The sequence below is a fragment of the Protopterus annectens genome, chromosome 12.part0 (genome assembly GCF_019279795.1).
Source record: "Protopterus annectens isolate FY-2018-M chromosome 12.part0, PAN1.0, whole genome shotgun sequence".
In the NCBI taxonomy this organism is placed as follows: domain Eukaryota; kingdom Metazoa; phylum Chordata; order Ceratodontiformes; family Protopteridae; genus Protopterus; species Protopterus annectens.
This window is the reverse complement of record NC_056746.1, coordinates 149060552-149079582: the sequence shown is the minus strand read 5'-3', so window position 1 is coordinate 149079582 and position 19031 is coordinate 149060552. Positions and strand designations below refer to the sequence as shown.

The window sequence follows — 19031 nt, the reverse complement described above, 5'->3', positions numbered from 1 at the left end:
CCATCTCCCTACTTTCCTCCTCAGGAAGCGAACCACAATCCTCAAACCCATAACCTATAAAAACATCAGGGATGATCGTAACTTAACCCCAAACATACTAAACAACATTCTCCACCAATGTAACTGGCTCCCTCTAAAAACCCTACATCTAGATCAGGCAGTAGAATACTTTAATAATACATTTATCTCAGTTCTAAATTCCACAGCACCTTTAAGAAAGAGAAAAATCAAAGTAAACTATGCACCATGGTTAAGTCGGGACACCAGAGCCCTTCTTAAAACCAGAGACAAGACCTGAAAGCAATGGAAACAAGACAACTCTGAACAAACCAAACAGAAGTACAAACAACTTAGGAACCTAGCCAAAATACAAAACAAACAGGACAAACGAAACTACTTCCTAGCCCTCCAAAACAAACACGCAAACAACCCCCATAAGTTTTGGCATTCTATCAACTCATTGCTAGAACCTGGAACAATTAATACCCCCACCCCCACCTCCCCATATACTAACAGCAAAGATATAGCCTCCCAGCTTAATTCTCATTTCATAAACTCAATCCAAACTCTATCCAACCAGCTACCAAACACCAATACCTCATCTAATACAACCACTACAAACACTCCTGACAATACTACCAACCAACCATCCTTATCCCTCTCTCCAGTCCCTACATCAAAAATTAGAAACCTGCTCCACAAACTAAAACCTACCACACTAGCTCAGACAGTATATACCCACTAACTTCCTAAGAATGGCAGCAGACTCTCTTGCTTATTCAGTATCAATCCTAATAAACAGGTCAATTCAGGAGGCCTATGTACCACAACTATGGAAAATATCCTACATTATACCTCTTCATAAAGGAGGCAAATCTTATGATTTTTCCAACTACAGACCAATAGCTATTCTTTCCCCACTATCTAAGCTCCTAGCGAAATGCATACACTCACAAGTTATGCAATTCCTAGATACTAACAAGCTTCTCTCATCCACCCAACATGGTTTCCGCCCTCACCATAGTACAACTTCTGCTCTTCTCTCTTTCACCAACCTGGTTAATCAACATAGAAACAACAACAACTATGTATCTGCTACCTTCTTAGACCTCTCAAAAGCTTTCAACATGGTCTTGCACCTTAAATTACTCGACAGCCTTCATTCTCTATCCTTTGCTTCCTCCACCATCTCCTGGTTCAATAGCTACCTAACAAACAGACAACAATCTGTGCAATGGAATAATGAGCTATCCCCAACTCAATAGGGGTACCTCAAGGCTCTATACTTGGCCCACTACTTTTCACGATTTTTACAAGCAATCTATATACCTCCTCTAAGCAGGCCTCACTAATTCAGTATGGAGATGATTCTACTCTCATCTGTGCAGCCCATCTATCAATACCCTCCAACAACTAGCCCAGGAATCTTTCTCTTCTATTGAAAATTGGATCACCGACATCCAACTTGTACTTAATCCTAACAAAACCAAACGTCTGCTGTTCACACCTAATAAAACTAAATCCTCCTCCTCCACTTTATCTCATAAAGGAATGGCACTTATCTCTCCATCCACTCACACAAAACTCCTAGGAGTTGAAATAGACAACAACCTAGCATTTGATCTTCACACAGCACAAAATATTCAAAAGGTTCATAAGAAAATGGGAACCCTATACAGGCACAAAAACTATCTCACAAAAAAAGCACGCATCACTCTAGCTCAAACACACCTCCTATTGACACTTACTTATGCAGCACCTATCCTAACCCACACTAAAAAATCAGATCTGGATAAGTTAGAAGCATGCTACAACAAAATAGCTAAATTTGCCAACAATTCCCCCTTTAGAACTCATCACTGCCAGGTACTAGAAGAAATTCAATGGCTTGAATTTCCTAACTTACTATCTTACCAACAACTCACCTACGTCTTTAACATCAGAAACCACCCAGACAAAACTCCAGCCCTCTCATCTAATAACCTCCCACTCTTCCAGTCGCCCTCTACGCTCTTCCAATAAACCCCTCCTCAGTGTTACTACTGCTAAAAACACTGCAGGAAAAGCCCTTTATTCCCTCATCATAGCCAAAAAATGGAACAATCTCCCCACCAATACAACCTCCACAAAAACAAATGCAAACTTCAAACAATCACTCAATCTCATCTCAGGACAACCTAGATTTGCCCATGTATTACATGACAATTTCTATACCTTTCTTCTCCGGTCTAAACATCACACTATATCTATGCACATTGAAATACTGACTCATCATATATCATATTGTTCTTTCTACTCCCTTCTATACATACTTACTAAATCTGTAAGCAGTTCTTACTACCTTTGTGAAACTATTTCAAACTGTAACTTGTGTCCTGCAAAACCTGGTAACTACTGGAAACCATACTCTGAATATATCTGCCCAAACCCTTTCACTGAACCCTTGTAAATATTTCTCAAAACTTTATCTTAGTCCTGCACTGCAAGTTTAACTACAGTTAAAGTAAAGAATAACTCTACTTTAAATACATTATGCACTATTACCTGTTTTGTATGCATATCTCTAATTGTATAAATGTATGTAAATCTCTAATTGTATAAATGTCTTCTTAATTGTGGAGCTTTTCTCCCCAGGCCTCCACTGAAAATGGACCTGGTCCAGCTGGATTTTCTCGGTTAACAAATGTAAAATAAATAAATAAATGTTGTCTGCGTAAATTCTCAAAGGACCTGCAACCTAAACAGCGTACAAAGCATGAAGAGCCAGAATTAGAGCTCCTTGATTTTAAGTTGATATGGTCCACTTACTGCTGGGAAGATCAAATTCCCTTGACTCTAATGTTGTTGGAAGAGGCTCCCCAACCCTGATTGGAAACATCTATGTACAGGCCCTGAAGGGGGGACTTGAAAAGGCAGGTCAGGATTCAGTGAAATCTGCTGAATTCACCATAGGAACTTGAGTTTGAAGCAAGGCAGGAAAAGGATGCAAAGATCCTGAGGATGACGGCGCTGAAGCCAAACAGTTATGAGACACCACTGAAACATCCTTGTGGAGCCTTGCAAAAGGAACCACAGGAATGGTAGATGCCATGAACCCTAGAGCGCGAAGAAACTCTCCAGAAGGCAGTTCTTGTGAGGAGGAAGAGATTGAAAGTAAGCAGTCAAGGAAAAGACCTTGGGAGGAGGAAGCAAGGTCATCATTGGCAAGATTTGGATACTGCAACATAGAAAAACTTGGTCTTGTGAAGGGGTAAGAACAGACTTTTTGAAAATTTTCAATGAGCACCATTAGAACAAGAACAGCTGTCAATCTACCTACTTAACTAAATAATCTACTTGAAATTTCAACAAGGTATCTTTACTCCTCTCACGGGGAGGTCATCAGACAGAGTCTTCTAAATTTGCTAGCTAAAGTGATTTTATCTGGACTAATGCTTTGTACTCTGTTTCTTGTTAGTTCTATCACCCTCTGGGTCACAAGTGGGATAACAGACCTGACATGAAATTTCTGGATTATCTCTGTTTTCTGTTCGTCCTTAGCAGCCCCAAGGAGTTATCTGTTCAAGGGAATCATTTTAAGAACACCAGCGATGTGGAAACAGATAATTTGAGACTTAAAACTTTCTGAAGACACCTACCTGGGCAAACATAACACAGCACACTGAGCATGACAACCAACAAAATCCTACCGACAACTTTCTCCTCATGACAACTATAAAAACTGAAAGGATGACAACTTTCTCCTCATGACAACTATAAAAACTGAAAGGACTATACTAGGAAGAGATTTACCTCAGTAGCAGTACTGAAAAAGAACAGATTTCTAGAGGAGTAAAACTGTTCAAGAAACCCATGTGGCGCAACATGGAGGAGGACTTAAGAGTGGAACTCAGTTTTAAAGGATGCTAGTCTCAAGCTGATTGGGATCCTGCTTAGGCATAACACAACCCAGCAGAATTCCACCATCAGAAACATCCTAAACCTGGAGAATGCATGCAAGGGCAACCATGACTCCCCTTCCACCTTTTTACTTCTGGAAAATAGAACCACTGACTTTGAAAATAAAGTTAAGGAAAAGAAAATGGAAACAAAATGGAAAAAAATTAACAAGGACAAGAATCAAAGAATCATCATAAAACCACAGTACTTTGACCAGGAGAAGAAGATGCCCACCTAGTCACAACAGTGGCAAATGTTGTTTGGCACTAGGGGCACAGCAAACCTAACCACCATCCCAAGTATGAGGTTGGAACACAAGGGACTCCGGACATACCTATTGCTGACCAGTGAGATGTGGAAGAAGACAACATGTAGGATTTTCACTAGGGCCACCAAGAGCCTGGACCTGACTTAGGTGCACCCACCACCAGCATAAGGTAACAGGACATGAGGATAACACCACAGAGGGAGACGGCCATCAGTTGGAACCACCAGACCCCAACATGGAGGCACACGACGGAGCAGCCTCTCACCCCAACTTAGAAGTCTCCACAAGGGCACCAACAACAGAAGAACAGGTCATGTAAAGAGGCCAGGGAGCTGAGGGACTTGGAGGGATCGACACAACAGAAGGGCCCCACCAGAACCAACAACAAAATAGGACTAAGGTCTGGAACCACTACACAAAAACTTTGATTCGGCTACAGCAAGACACGTTCGTAAGAATTTGACTTTTATACCTTTTAACAGAAGCAACTTGGTGGAAAATGTGAAAGATATTAGCATTAGAACAAGAACACTTGTCCACCTACCTACTAAATGGAATAAACTACTTGAAACTTTAACAAAGTGTCTTTATTCCTCCCACAAGGAAGGCATCAGAGAGTGAGACAGAGTCTCCTAGATCTGCTAGCTAACATGATTTTATCTAGACTAATCCTGTGTACTCTGTTACCTGTTAAAGAAGAGAGGAACTCAAGGAAAGGGTGGTAGAAATTATTAGAGAGTTAACAGGGAAGATAGAAATTTCTTCAGAAGGGACAGCTAAAGAGTGGGATAAAATGAAAATGGAGTTGAAAAATAAGACAGAAATATAAGAGAAAGTGATATGGTTTAGAAGTAATAGCAATTAGACAGGCTGGCAAAAAGTGTTGCAGAATAAGTGGAATCTTACAGCACAAGAAGAGTAGCAACTGCAGAATGCTACAGAGAAAATAAGGGAATATTTGGATAATATGCATGAACTTAGAAAGATTGCTGTTAAGTAACTATTTTTCATAGCAATCCCAGAGCACAAAAACTTTTAGCACAATGACTTAGGCAGCAGAAAGTAAAAAAGGTTGCCACCAAACCTAGAGTGCCTCTGACAAGAAAATTAACCAGAGACCTTATATAGGTATTAACAGATATTTCGGTAATTTTATAAAAAATTGTATAAAGCAGTGGAATGTGGAAACCAAGAAAGAGCACAAATTAAAATATTTATGTAAGACTTAATTATGCCACGACTGGAGTAAAATGAAGTTCAACAACTAATAGTTAAGACAGCAGGAGAAGAGATAAATACAATCTGCAGGGAAATCTGTAGGAATTGATTGTATTCCTGAGGAAAAGGTAATACAGTGGTAAGTGGCCAAGAAGACGTTTGGACTGCATGGTACAGATTGCCTCCATTACCAAGGATTGATATCAGAGTATAGGAAAACAGAAAGGACTAGGAGACACACAAGTGAAACACCTGTTCTGGTAGGGCTTTTGGTCAAATTTAGAACTGAAGCTGCTGTCAAAAAAGGATAATTAGTAGGGCATATAAAATACTGCATGATAATTATATGGCATATAAAATACTGCATGATAATTATATGGCATATAAAATACTGCATGATAATTATATGGCATATAAAATACTGCATGATAATTATATGGCATATAAAATACTGCATGATAATTGTTTTAATTATCATGCAGTATTTTATATGCCATATAATCAATCAGAGGAGGTTAGAAGGGATCGAGAACAGAGACTAGAAAAGGGAACAATGAGAGGACATATGTATGCCTCCCAGGTATACAACAAAATCCAGAAGGTTTCGGATTCTTTAAAAATTCCCTCCTGAATATTCTGTCAGAAATATTGGGGGGGGGGGGGGGCAAATGGCGATAACAAAGGAAATTATTCTTTTGACCTGGGACTCAGGATGTAAATTGCCTAGACTTAGTAAGGCCTTATGAGGTTTAATTCTACTGCCTTTCAAAAATGCAATTACTAGAAAATGGAAATCAAAATGTAAACCAGCTATATTTGAAGTTTTAAATGTTGTAAAATAGATACAAGAACTGGTAACATGATCTCTAGAAAAGTGAAAGTGTAAATTACAAAGAAGTAAACTGAATTTCTGGGAACAATGCATGGAAAATAATGTTAAACAGGAGGAGGTAAGTTTAAGGGAAGACAGGAACTGAGCAATTTATGTAATGTTGGACTAAATGAGTGCCGTTACAAAGAAAAAAGAAAGCATATATGTAATATATAAGGTATGTAAATGAAAAAAAATGTTAATGTGATTTGTTTTCTTTTCTATAAGTGTGTGTGCCTATGACTTAAGTGATAATTTAATAAAGGTGTTTAAAAATGCTTCTTTCCTGAAATGTCAAAAATAGTGCCTTGTTTTTTTTAACTACAGGAAAAAGAGTTGAATTTCTGTAACATAAGAAAATACATTTTGTTTTCATTCTGGTATGCAAGTCTGAGGTACAGTAGAGGGCAACAAGATGATCTGATTGCTTTCCTTCTGCATCCCATAAATAGTGAAGGCGATACGTTGCAGTCACAGCAGGCGTTTTATGCAAAGGCGATACGCTGTAGTCACAGCAGGCGTTTTATGCAAAGGCGATACGCTGCAGTCACAGCAGGCGTTTTATGCAAAGGCGATACGCTGCAGTCACAGCAGGCGCTTTATGCAAAGGCGATACGCTGCAGTCACAGCAGGCGTTTTATGCAAAGGCGATACGCTGCAGTCACAGCAGGCGTTTTATGTAAAGGCGATACGCTGCAGTCACAGCAGGCGTTTTATGTAAAGGCGATACGCTGCAGTCACAGCAGGCGTTTTATGTAAAGGCGATACGCTGCAGTCACAGCAGGTGTTTTATGTAAAGGCGATATGCTGCAGTCACAGCAGGCGTTTTATGTAAAGGCGATACGCTGCAGTCACAGCAGGCGTTTTATGTAAAGGCGATACGCTGCAGTCACAGCAGGCGTTTTATGTAAAGGTGATACGCTGCAGTCATAGCAGGCGTTTTATGTAAAGGTGATATGCTGCAGTCACAGCAGGCGTTTTATGTAAAGGTGATATGCTGCAATCACAGCAGGCATTTTATGTAAAGGTGATATGCTGCAGTCATAGCAGGTGTTTATGTAACAGCGATATGCTGCAGTCACAGCAGGTGTTTTACATAAAGGCGATATGCTGCAGTCACAGCAGGTGTTTGGATGCTGCAGTCATAGCAGGTGTTTTATGCTGCAGTCACAGCAGGTGTTTTACATAAAGGCAATATGCTGCAGTCACAGCAGATATAAAGTCGATATAATGCAGTCACAGCTGGTGTTTTATGTAACGGCGATATGCTGTAGTCATAGCAGGTGTTTTATGACTAAAATAGCTTAAAGAATTAGTTGATAATTAAAAAAAAAAAAAAAACTTCATCCAGTTGCTGACATCAGCTAGCATATGGTAGTCTGGGACATTTTAAAGCTTATTTAAACCTGCAAATAAGCTTGAAGTTAAAACCAAACAACTTGGAGGAACCAATCAAGTAATCCAGTTCAAAGAACATCAGGAAATTAGTACGGAACTGTTCATCAATACACCTGTAGCTGTTTTTCAGAATAGTTTGTTTCACATACCACCAATCAAGCAACATCCAAGACAAACAACACACATACTTTTTAGCTGATAAGAGATGACAACCAATGGTTAATGTTTCAAGGTTATAGTTTTCTTTTTAGCACCTACAAAGTTTAAGCTACTACTACTGTACCCTGCAAGCTTAGCATATTGTTTAAATGTCAGAAATTTGTTCTGCAGTATACTTTTTCAGAAAAAATGTTGAATAATGAGGCATTCAGTACAAGATGCTTCATAAAGTCATTTTTGAAAGGAAGCACTGATGTGGTGTGCTATGAACACCGTTTAAGCTAAACTGTCTATACTTATGAAATCATCATGCATGACACTATTGCTCTTGGTGAAATGAGCTGAAATCCAATCACTGCTTAGGTCCATAGGTTCATAGATTATTACTAGGCTAACTACCTTTGTGGGCCATTTTAAGCCTAGCCAGTTACCAAACATGAGAATAAAACCCTGCACCTTGTGTCTGTAAGGTAAACACCTTAACCATTATGCCGACCTCCCATCGCCAATGTGACATCCAACTCCTGCTACATTACTAGTAAGCCGTTGCAATTCTAATACAGCATTACGTAACTGCATTTACTAGTACTAATGGCAATTATGGATTAGGGAAGTTAGAAGACTTTCAAACAAGGTCTACGCAAATAAAATGAATCACTATCTGCAGATACAAAAAGCATGTGTTTATCGTTCAGATGTGACTACTGCAAGAGAATGCAAGGTATCTTTGCAGAAACACTGCCGTGATTTCAGGGGCTTACATACCATTTTCATTTGTTTTAGTTCATTTTCAAAGACTACAAACATTTAGGAGACATACAGAGATTTCCTTCTAATAATAATAATTCAAACCTACAGTCAAACATGCTGCGTCCATTATGACTCAAAATGTATTTATTTATTTTTTGTCAGTCATACAAATGTAAACTAAAGAAGAGGGTGAAAGGGGTACTGCATCTTAGAATAACAAAATAGAGAAAGTAATGACCAAACCAGCTGCAAGATTAAAAGAACTGTACTTCAGAGCTTAAGGGACATCTGCATAAAGTAGTTCCAAATGAGTAAAAGTCTTCTGGGCAGCAGGTGTTTCTTTTATAGCACTGCTAAACATAAATGCAGCAGTCATAGTTCTGAACAGAACAGATGAATATTTGTAAATGTGCTACAGAAATGATTAAACATTTGAATTAAACTATGAAAAGGGCCTGATAAAATAACTTTCCAAGAAGCCAGACACCAGAACTGCATGCAGCTTTTGAATGCTACATCATCTCATCCCATTAATGGAAGTAAGTAGAAAGCTTGCAGCAGCAAAAAGGGTCAGTCATGCATGGCTACCCAACCAATGCTCTTACAAAATCACCACTTAGTTTGGGAATGTAACAAAAGCACTTATTCCATTTTTTTATGTGGAGTAGAAAACACATTTTAGAAATTAACTGAAAATTGTTTACTTTATAGACTGAATGGAATGAATCACCTGCTTCCTTCTTTCAAAATTATACGAACAAAACATCTAATATGATGGAGGCTAACTTTTGTTAAAAAACTGAAAACCTGACAAAATTTCATCCTAGAAATGAGCGAGCACACTTCACAGAATTCAGAATACGATGCAGATGTATCACAAGCCAAGGCATGCTAGAAACTCAGGTTGGACCGTACTCTGGCATTTATATTAATACAAAATTAAAACTTTAAAAACAAGTTTACATGCAGAAGCTAGTTTGTTAGCAACACACAACACAGCAGGCAGTTAACAGTGTACTTCCTCATACTGTTAGTAGAAAGAAATAGGTGAATGTAACCCATGAAGTGCTGGTCCACGTTCCAATTTCAGAATTATTTTATTCATAAAAGCATTTTAAGTAAAATTTATTTTGTGAAACAAGTATGCAGCACACTACATTTCCTAACAAGTGTTACTATAACAACTAGAGTTTATGAACTGCATACATGCTATAAGGTTTCTCTAACACACACACACACACACACACACACACACACACGCACGCACACACACGCACGCACGCACGCACACGCGCACACACGCAGAGTCACGCACATTTCTGTAACACTGATCCAGACCACTCATAACTTAAACATATCACAGCACAGAAGGGTGAAGCAATTAGCTGCTAATGAAATGTTTAGTATAGGGCTTTATTTTTGTTTTAATCTCTTTATTGTGTAGTCATAAAGTCATCTAACCTGAACAAAACTCTAAGGTTAAATATGAGACAGGGTACTTGTATTACTATTTTTAAGCAGTTCAGTAAATAAATACAAGCAATTTACTGTCACAGTGCATTATTAAATTATGTGGATAACAGTTAAGGGCATCACAGAAGAGTTAAAGGGTAGTTTAAAAAGGGAACTCTCCACCCACTTAATTAAAAAGAAAGCAATATTCCAGAACTAATCTTGGCTGTTTATAAAAGACTGTTAAAAAGTAGCCTGATATCTGATGACTTTTCAGTGCTGTCAAGTACACTTACTAACTGCAGTTATAGATCGAAACTTCACCCGCAACAGTAGCTTCACGATTAATGCATCACTTTTCCCATTATAAAATCAATATCACTATGGTCCTGTAATGTCCCCTAAGAGCTCCAGTTGCCTCCTGCTGCAATAAGGCTGTCAAGTTTCTGTGCTAGATGGGTTCTTACACAATCTGCATGGAGCCAAAAAGCTAACCTAGGGCTACTTCTGAATTTCTGCAGGTGATGATACAACCAAATGGCTGCCCATCCACACTTTCCTACTAGCCTAACTTTGCTCCTGCATTTTCAGGAAGTTATGTATGACAGTCTTGTAAGTGACTCCCTGATGTGGGAGGCAGTTATGTATGACAGTAGTGTAAGTGACTCCCTGTTGTGGGAGGCAGTTATGTATGACAGTCATGTAAGTGACTCCCTGAAGGGGAGGCAGTTATGTATGATAGCCGTGTAAGTGACTCCCTGAAGGGGAGGCAGTTATGTATGACAGTCGTGTAGGTGACTCCCTGATGTGGGAGGCAGTTATATATGACAGTTGTGTAGGTGACTCTCTGATGTGGGAGGCAGTTATGTATGACAATCGTGCGACTCCCTGATGTGGGAGGCACTTATGTATGACAGTCGAGTGACTCCCTGATGTGGGAGGAAGTTATGTACGACAGTCACGTAAGTGACTCCCTGATGTGGGAGGCAGTTATGTATGACAGTCGTATATGTGACTCCCTGATGTGGGAGGCAGTTATGTATGCCAGTTATGCAAGTGACTCCCTGATGTGGGAGGCAGTTATGTATGACAGTCATGTAAGTGACTCCCTGAAGGGGAGGCAGTTATGTATGATAGCCGTGTAAGTGACTCCCTGAAGGGGAGGCAGTTATGTATGACAGTCGTGTAGGTGACTCCCTGATGTGGGAGGCAGTTATATATGACAGTCGCATAAGTGATTCCCTGATGTGGGAGGCAGTTATGCATGACAGTCGCGTAAGTGACTTTCTGATGTGGGAGGCAGTTATGTATGACAGTCGAGTGACTCCCTGATGTGGGAGGAAGTTATGTACGACAGTCACGTAAGTGACTCCCTGATGTGGGAGGCAGTTATGTATGACAGTCGTATATGTGACTCCCTGATGTGGGAGGCAGTTATGTATGCCAGTTATGCAAGTGACTCCCTGATGTGGAAGGCAGTTATGTATGACAGTTGCCTAAATGACTCCCTGATGTGGGAGGCAGTTATGTATGACAGTCACGTAAGTGACCACCTGATGTGGGAGGCAGTTCTGTATGACAGTCGCGTAAGTTACTTCCTGATGTGGGAGGCAGTTCTGTATGACAGTCACATAAGTGACTCCCTGATGTGGAAGGCAGTACTGTATGACAGTCGTGTAAGTGACTCCCTGATGTGGGAGGCAGTTCTGTATGACAGTCGTGTAAGTGACTCCCTAATGTGGGAGGTAGTTCTGTATGACAGTCTATTAAGTGACTCCCTGATGTGGGAAGCAGTTATGTAGGACAGTCTTGTGACTCCCTGATGTAGGAGGCAGTTATGTAGGCCAGTCTTGTAAGTGACTCCCTGATGTGGGAGGCACTTGTGTATGATGATCTTGTAAATAACTCCCTGATGTGGGAGGCAGTTCTGTATGACAGTCGTGTATGGGACTCCCTGATGTGGGAGGCAGTTCTGTATGACAGTCGCAGGACTCCCTGATGTGGGAGGAAGTTCTGTATGACAGTCGCATAAGTGACTCCCTGATGTGGGAGGCAGTTCTGTATGACAGTCTATTAAGTGACTTCCTGATGTGGGAGGCAGTTATGTATGACAGTCTTGTCAGTGACTCCCTGATGTGTGAGGCAGTTATGTATGACAGTCTTGTCAGTGACTCCCTGATGTGGGAGGCAGCTATGTATGACAGTCTTGTCAGTGACTCCCTGATGTGGGAGGCAGCTATGTATGATAGTCTTGACAGTGACTTCCTGATGTGGGAGGCAGTTATGTAGGACAGTCTTGTAAGTGACTCCCTGATGTGGGAGGCAGTTATATAGGACAGTCTTGTGAGTGACTCCATGATGGGGGAGGCAGTTATGTATGACAGTCGTGTAAGTGACTCCCTGATGTGGGAGGCAGTTATGTATGACAGTCATGTAAGTGACTCCCTGATGGGGGTGGCAGTTATGAATGACAGTCGTGTAAGTGACTCCATGATGTGGGAGGCAGTTATGTATGACAGTCGTGTAAGTGACTCCCTGATGTGTGAGGCAGTTATGTATGACAGTCGTGTAAGTGACTCCCTGATGTGGGAGGCAGTTATGTATGACAGTCGTGCAAGTGACTCCCTGATGCGGGAGGCAGTTAAGTATGGCAGTCGTGTAAGTGACTCCCTGATGTTGGAGGCAGTTCTGTATGACAGTTGCGTAAGTGACTCCCGGATGTGGGAGGCAGTTCTATATCACCGTCCCTTAAGTGGCTCCCTGATGTGGGAGGCAGTTCTGCATGACAGTCGCGTAAGTGACTCCCTGATGTGGGAGGCAGTTCTGTATGACAGTCACGTAAGTGACTCCCTGATGTGGGAGGCAGTTCTGCATGACTGTCGCGTAAGTGACTCCCTTATGTGGGAGGCTATTATGTATGACAGTCTTGTAAGTGACTCCCTGATGTGGGAGGCTGTTATGTATGACAGTCTTGTAAGTGATTTCCTGATGTGGGAGGCTATGTATGACAGTCATATAAGTGAGTCCCTGATGTGGGAGGCAGTTATGTATGACACTGTTGAAAGTGACTCCCTGATGTGGGAGGCAGTTATGTATGACACTCTTGCAAGTGACTCCCTGATGTGGGAGGCAGTTATGTATGACAGTCTTGTAAGTTACTCCCTGATGTGGAGGTAGTTATGTATGACAGTCATGTAAGTGACTCCCTGATGTGGGAGGCAGTCATGTAAGTGACTCCCTGATGTGGAAGGCAGTTATGTATGACAGTCGTGTTAAGTGACTCCCTGATGTGGGAGGCAGTTATGTATGACAGTCGTGTAAGTGACTCCCTGATGTGAGAGGCAGTTATGTATGACAGTCGCATAAGTGACTCCCTGATGTGGGTGGCAGTTATGTATGACAGTCATGTAAGTGACTCCTTGATGGGGGTGGCAGTTATGAATGACAGTCGTGTAAGTGACTCCATGATGTGGGAGGCAGTTATGTATGACAGTCGTGTAAGTGACTCCCTGATGTGGGAGGCAGTTATGTATGACAGTCGTGTAAGTGACTCCCTGATGGGGGTGGCAGTTATGAATGACAGTCGTGTAAGTGACTCCATGATGTGGGAGGCTGTTATGTATGACAGTCATATAAGTGAGTCCCTGATGTGGGAGGCAGTTATGTATGACACTGTTGAAAGTGACTCCCTGATGTGGGAGGCAGTTATGTATGACACTCTTGCAAGTGACTCCCTGATGTGTGAGGCAGTTATGTATGACAGTCTTGTAAGTTACTCCCTGATGTGGAGGCAGTTATGTATGACAGTCGTGTAAGTGACTCCCTGATGTGGGAGGCAGTCATGTAAGTGACTTCCTGATGTGGGAGGCAGTTATGTATGACAGTCAAGTATGTGACTCCCTGATGTGGGATGCAGTTCTGTATGACAGTCACGTAAGTGACTCCTTGATGTGGGAGGCAGTTCTGTATGACAGTCGCGTGACTCCCTGATGTGGGAGGCAGTTCTGTATGACAGTCTTGTAAGTGACTCCCTGATGTGGGAAGCAGTTCTGTATGACAGTCTTGTAAGTGACTCCCTGATGTGGGAGGCAGTTATGTATGACAGTCGTGTAAGTGACTCCCTGATGTTGGAGGCAGTTCTGTATGACAGTTGCGTAAGTGACTCCCGGATGTGGGAGGCAGTTCTATATGACAGTCCCTTAAGTGGCTCCCTGATGTAGGAGGCAGTTCTGTATGACAGTCCCATAAGTCACTCCCTGATGTGGGAGGCAGTTCTGTATGACAGTCGCGTAAGTGACTCCCTGATGTGGGAGGCAGTTCTGTATGACAGTCGGGTACGTGACTCCCTGATGTGGGAGGCAGTTCTGCATGACAGTCGCGTAAGTGACTCCCTGATGTGGGAGGCAGTTCTGTATGACAGTCACGTAAGTGACTCCCTGATGTGGGAGGCAGGTCTGCATGACAGTCCCGTAAGTGACTCCCTTATGTGGGAGGCTGTTATGTATGACAGTTGCGTAAGTGACTCCCTGATGTGGGAGGCTATGTATGACAGTCTTGTAGGTGACTCCCTGATGTGGAAGGCAGTTATGCATGACAGTCTTGTAAGTGATTTCCTGATGTGGGAGGCTGTTATGTATGACAGTCGTATAAGTGAGTCCCTGATGTGGGAGGCAGTTATGTATGACACTGTTGAAAGTGACTCCCTGACGTGGGAGGCAGTTATGTATGACACTCTTGCAAGTGACTCCCTGATGTGGGAGGCAGTTATGTATGACAGTCGTGTAAGTGACTCCCTGATGTGGGAGGCAGTCATGTATGACAGTCATGTAAGTGACTCCCTGATGTGGGAGGCAGTTATGTATGACAGTCGTGTAAGTGACTCCCTGATGTGAGAGACAGTTATGTATGACAGTCGTGTAAATGACTCCCTGATGTGGGAGGCAGTTACGTATGACAGTCGCGTAAGTGCCTCCCTGATGTGGGAGGCAGTTATGTATGACAGTCGCGTAAGTGCCTCCCTGATGTGGGAAGCAGTTCTGTATGACAGTCTTGTATGTGGCTCCCTTATCTGGGAGGCTGTTATGTATGACAGTCTTGTAAGTGACTCCCTGATGTGGGAGGTTATGTATGACAGTCTTGTAGGTGACTCCCTGATGTGGGAGGCAGTTATGTATGACAGTCTTGTAAGTGATTCCCTGATGTGGGAGGCTGTTATGTATGACAGTCGTATAAGTGAGTCCCTGATGTGGGAGGCAGTTATGTATGAGACTGTTGAAAGTGACTCCCTGATGTGGAAGGCAGTTATGTATGAGACTGTTGAAAGTGACTCCCTGATGTGGGAGGCAGTTATGTATGACACTCGTGCAAATGACTCCCTAATGTGGGAGGCAGTTATGTATGAAAGTCTTGTAAGTGACTCTCTGATGTGGGATGCAGTTATGTATGACAGTTTTGTAAGCGACTCCCTGATGTGGGAGGCAGTTATGCATGACAGTGTTGTAAGTGACTCCCTGATGTGGAGGCAGTTATGTATGACAGTCGTGTAACAGACTCCCTGATGTGGGAGGCAGTTCTGTATGACAGTCATGTAAGTGACTCCCTCATGTGGGAGGCAGTTATGTATGACAGTCATGTAAGTGACTCCCTCATGTGGGAGGCAGTTATGTATGACAGTCGTGTAAGTGACTCCCTGATGTGGGAGGCAGTTATGTATGACAGTCGTGTAAGTGACTCCCTGATGTGGGAGGCAGTTAAGTATGACAGTCGTGTAAGTGACTCCCTGATGTGGGAGGCAGTTATGTATGACAGTCGTGCAAGTGACTCCCTGATGTGGGAGGCAGTTAAGTATGGCAGTCGTGTAAGTGACTCCCTGATGTTGGAGGCAGTTCTGTATGACAGTTGCGTAAGTGACTCCCGGATGTGGGAGGCAGTTATGTATGATAGTCGCCTAAATGACTCCCTGATGTGAGAGGCAGTTATGTATGACAATCTTGTAAGTAACTCCCTGGTGTGGGAGGCAGTTCTGTATGACAGTTGCGTAAGTGACTCCCTGATGTGGGAGGCAGTTATGTATGACAATCTTGTAAGTAACTCCCTGGTGTGGGAGGCAGTTCTGTATGACAGTCTTGTATGGGACTCCCTATTATGGGAGGCAGTTCTGTATGACAGTCGCGTAAGTGACTCCCTGATGTGGGAGGCAGTTCTGTATGACAGTCTATTAAGTGACTCCCTGATGTGGGAGGCAGTTACGTATGACAGACTTGTAAGTGACTCCCTGATGTGGGAGGCAGTTATGTACGACAGTCTTGTCAGTGACTCCCTGATGTGGGAGGCAGTTATGTATGAGACTGTTGAAAGTGACTCCCTGATGTGGAAGGCAGTTATGTATGAGACTGTTGAAAGTGACTCCCTGATGTGGGAGGCAGTTATGTATGACACTCGTGCAAATGACTCCCTAATGTGGGATGCAGTTATGTATGACAGTTTTGTAAGCGACTCCCTGATGTGGGAGGCAGTTATGCATGACAGTGTTGTAAGTGACTCCCTGATGTGGAGGCAGTTATGTATGACAGTCGTGTAACAGACTCCCTGATGTGGGAGGCAGTTCTGTATGACAGTCATGTAAGTGACTCCCTCATGTGGGAGGCAGTTATGTATGACAGTCGTGTAAGTGACTCCCTGATGTGGGAGGCAGTTATGTATGACAGTCGTGTAAGTGACTCTCTGATGTGGGAGGCAGTTAAGTATGACAGTCGTGTAAGTGACTCCCTGATGTGGGAGGCAGTTATGTATGACAGTCGTGCAAGTGACTCCCTGATGTGGGAGGCAGTTAAGTATGGCAGTCGTGTAAGTGACTCCCTGATGTTGGAGGCAGTTCTGTATGACAGTTGCGTAAGTGACTCCCGGATGTGGGAGGCAGTTATGTATGATAGTCGCCTAAATGACTCCCTGATGTGAGAGGCAGTTATGTATGACAATCTTGTAAGTAACTCCCTGGTGTGGGAGGCAGTTCTGTATGACAGTCGCGTAAGTGACTCCCTGATGTGGGAGGCAGTTATGTATGACAATCTTGTAAGTAACTCCCTGGTGTGGGAGGCAGTTCTGTATGACAGTCTTGTATGGGACTCCCTATTATGGGAGGCAGTTCTGTATGACAGTCGCGTAAGTGACTCCCTGATGTGGGAGGCAGTTCTGTATGACAGTCTATTAAGTGACTCCCTGATGTGGGAGGCAGTTACGTATGACAGACTTGTAAGTGACTCCCCGATGTGGGAGGCAGTTATGTACGACAGTCTTGTCAGTGACTCCCTGATGTGGGAGGCAGTTATGTATGACAGTCTTGTAAGTGACTCCCTGATGTGGGAGGCAGTTATGTATGACAGTCTTGTAAGTGTCTCCCTGATATGTGAGGCACTTATGTATGAACGTCGTGTTAAGTGACTCCCTGATGTGGGAGGAAGTTATGTATGAACATCGTGTAAGTGACTCCCTGATGTGGGAGGCAGTTATGTGTGACAGTCTTGTAAAGGACTTCCTGATGGGGGAAGCAGTTATGTGTGACAGTCTTGTAAGGGACTCCCTGATGGGGGAGGCAGTTATGTATGAAAATCTTGTAAGCGACTCCCTAATGGGGGAGGCAGTTATGTATGACAGTCGTGTAAGTGACTCCTTGATGTGGGAGGCAGTTATGTATGACAGTCGTGTAAGTGACTCCCGGATGTGGGAGGCAGTTCTATATGACAGTCCCATAAGTGACTCCCTGATGTGGGAGGCAGTTCTGTAGGACAGTCCCATAAGTGACTCCCTGATATGGGAGGCAGTTCTGTATGACAGTCACGTAAGTGACTCCCTGATGTGGGAGGCAGTTCTGTAGGACAGTCGCGTAAGTGACTCCCTGATGTGGGAGGCAGTTCTGTATGACAGTCATGTAAGTGACTCCCTGATGTGGGAGGCAGTTCTGCATGACAGTCGCGTAAGTGACTCCCTTATGTGGGAGGCTGTTATGTATGACAGTCTTGTAAGTGACTCCCTGATGTGGGAGGCTGTTATGTATGACAGTCTTGTAAGTGATTTCCTGATGTGGGAGGCTGTTATGTATGACAGTCATATAAGTGAGTCCCTGATGTGGGAGGCAGTTATGTATGACACTGTTGAAAGTGACTCCCTGATGTGGGAGGCAGTTATGTATGACACTCTTGCAAGTGACTCCCTGATGTGTGAGGCAGTTATGTATGACAGTCTTGTAAGTTACTCCCTGATGTGGAGGCAGTTATGTATGACAGTCGTGTAAGTGTCTCTCTGATGTGGGAGGCAGTCATGTAAGTGACTCCCTGATGTGGAAGGCAGTTATGTATGACAGTCGTGTTAAGTGACTCCCTGATGTGGGAGGCAGTTATGTATGACAGTCGTGTAAGTGACTCCCTGATGTGGGAGGCAGTTATGTATGACAGTCGTGTAAGTGACTCCCTGATGTGAGAGGCAGTTATGTATGACAGTCGCATAAGTGACTCCCTGATGTGGGAGGCAGTTCTGCATGACAGTCGCGTAAGTGACTCCCTGATGTGGGAGGCAGTTCTGCATGACAGTCACGTAAGTGACTCCCTGATGTGGGAGGCAGTTCTGCATGACAGTCGCGTAAGTGACTCCCTTATATGGGAGACTGTTATGTATGACAGTCTTGTAAGTTACTCCCTGATGTGGGAGGCTATGTATGACAGTCTTGTAGGTGACTCCCTGATGTGGGAGGCTGTTATGTATGACAGTCTTGTAAGTGATTTCCTGATGTGGGAGGCTGTTATGTATGACAGTCGTATAAGTGAGTCCCTGATGTGGGAGGCAGTTATGTATGACACTGTTGAAAGTGACTCCCTGATGTGGGAGGCAGTTATGTATGACACTTTTGCAAGTGACTCCCTGATGTGGGAGGAAGTTATGTATGACAGTCTTGTAAGTTACTCCCTGATGTGGAGGCAGTTA

General features: G+C 42.9%; 1 protein-coding gene across 2 annotated transcripts in view; it reads right to left on the bottom strand.

The window, feature by feature from the left end:
- Window positions 1–19031, bottom strand: part of PDXDC1 (pyridoxal dependent decarboxylase domain containing 1) — a 674140-nt gene that overhangs the window by 247628 nt on the left and 407481 nt on the right. The window lies entirely within an intron of this gene.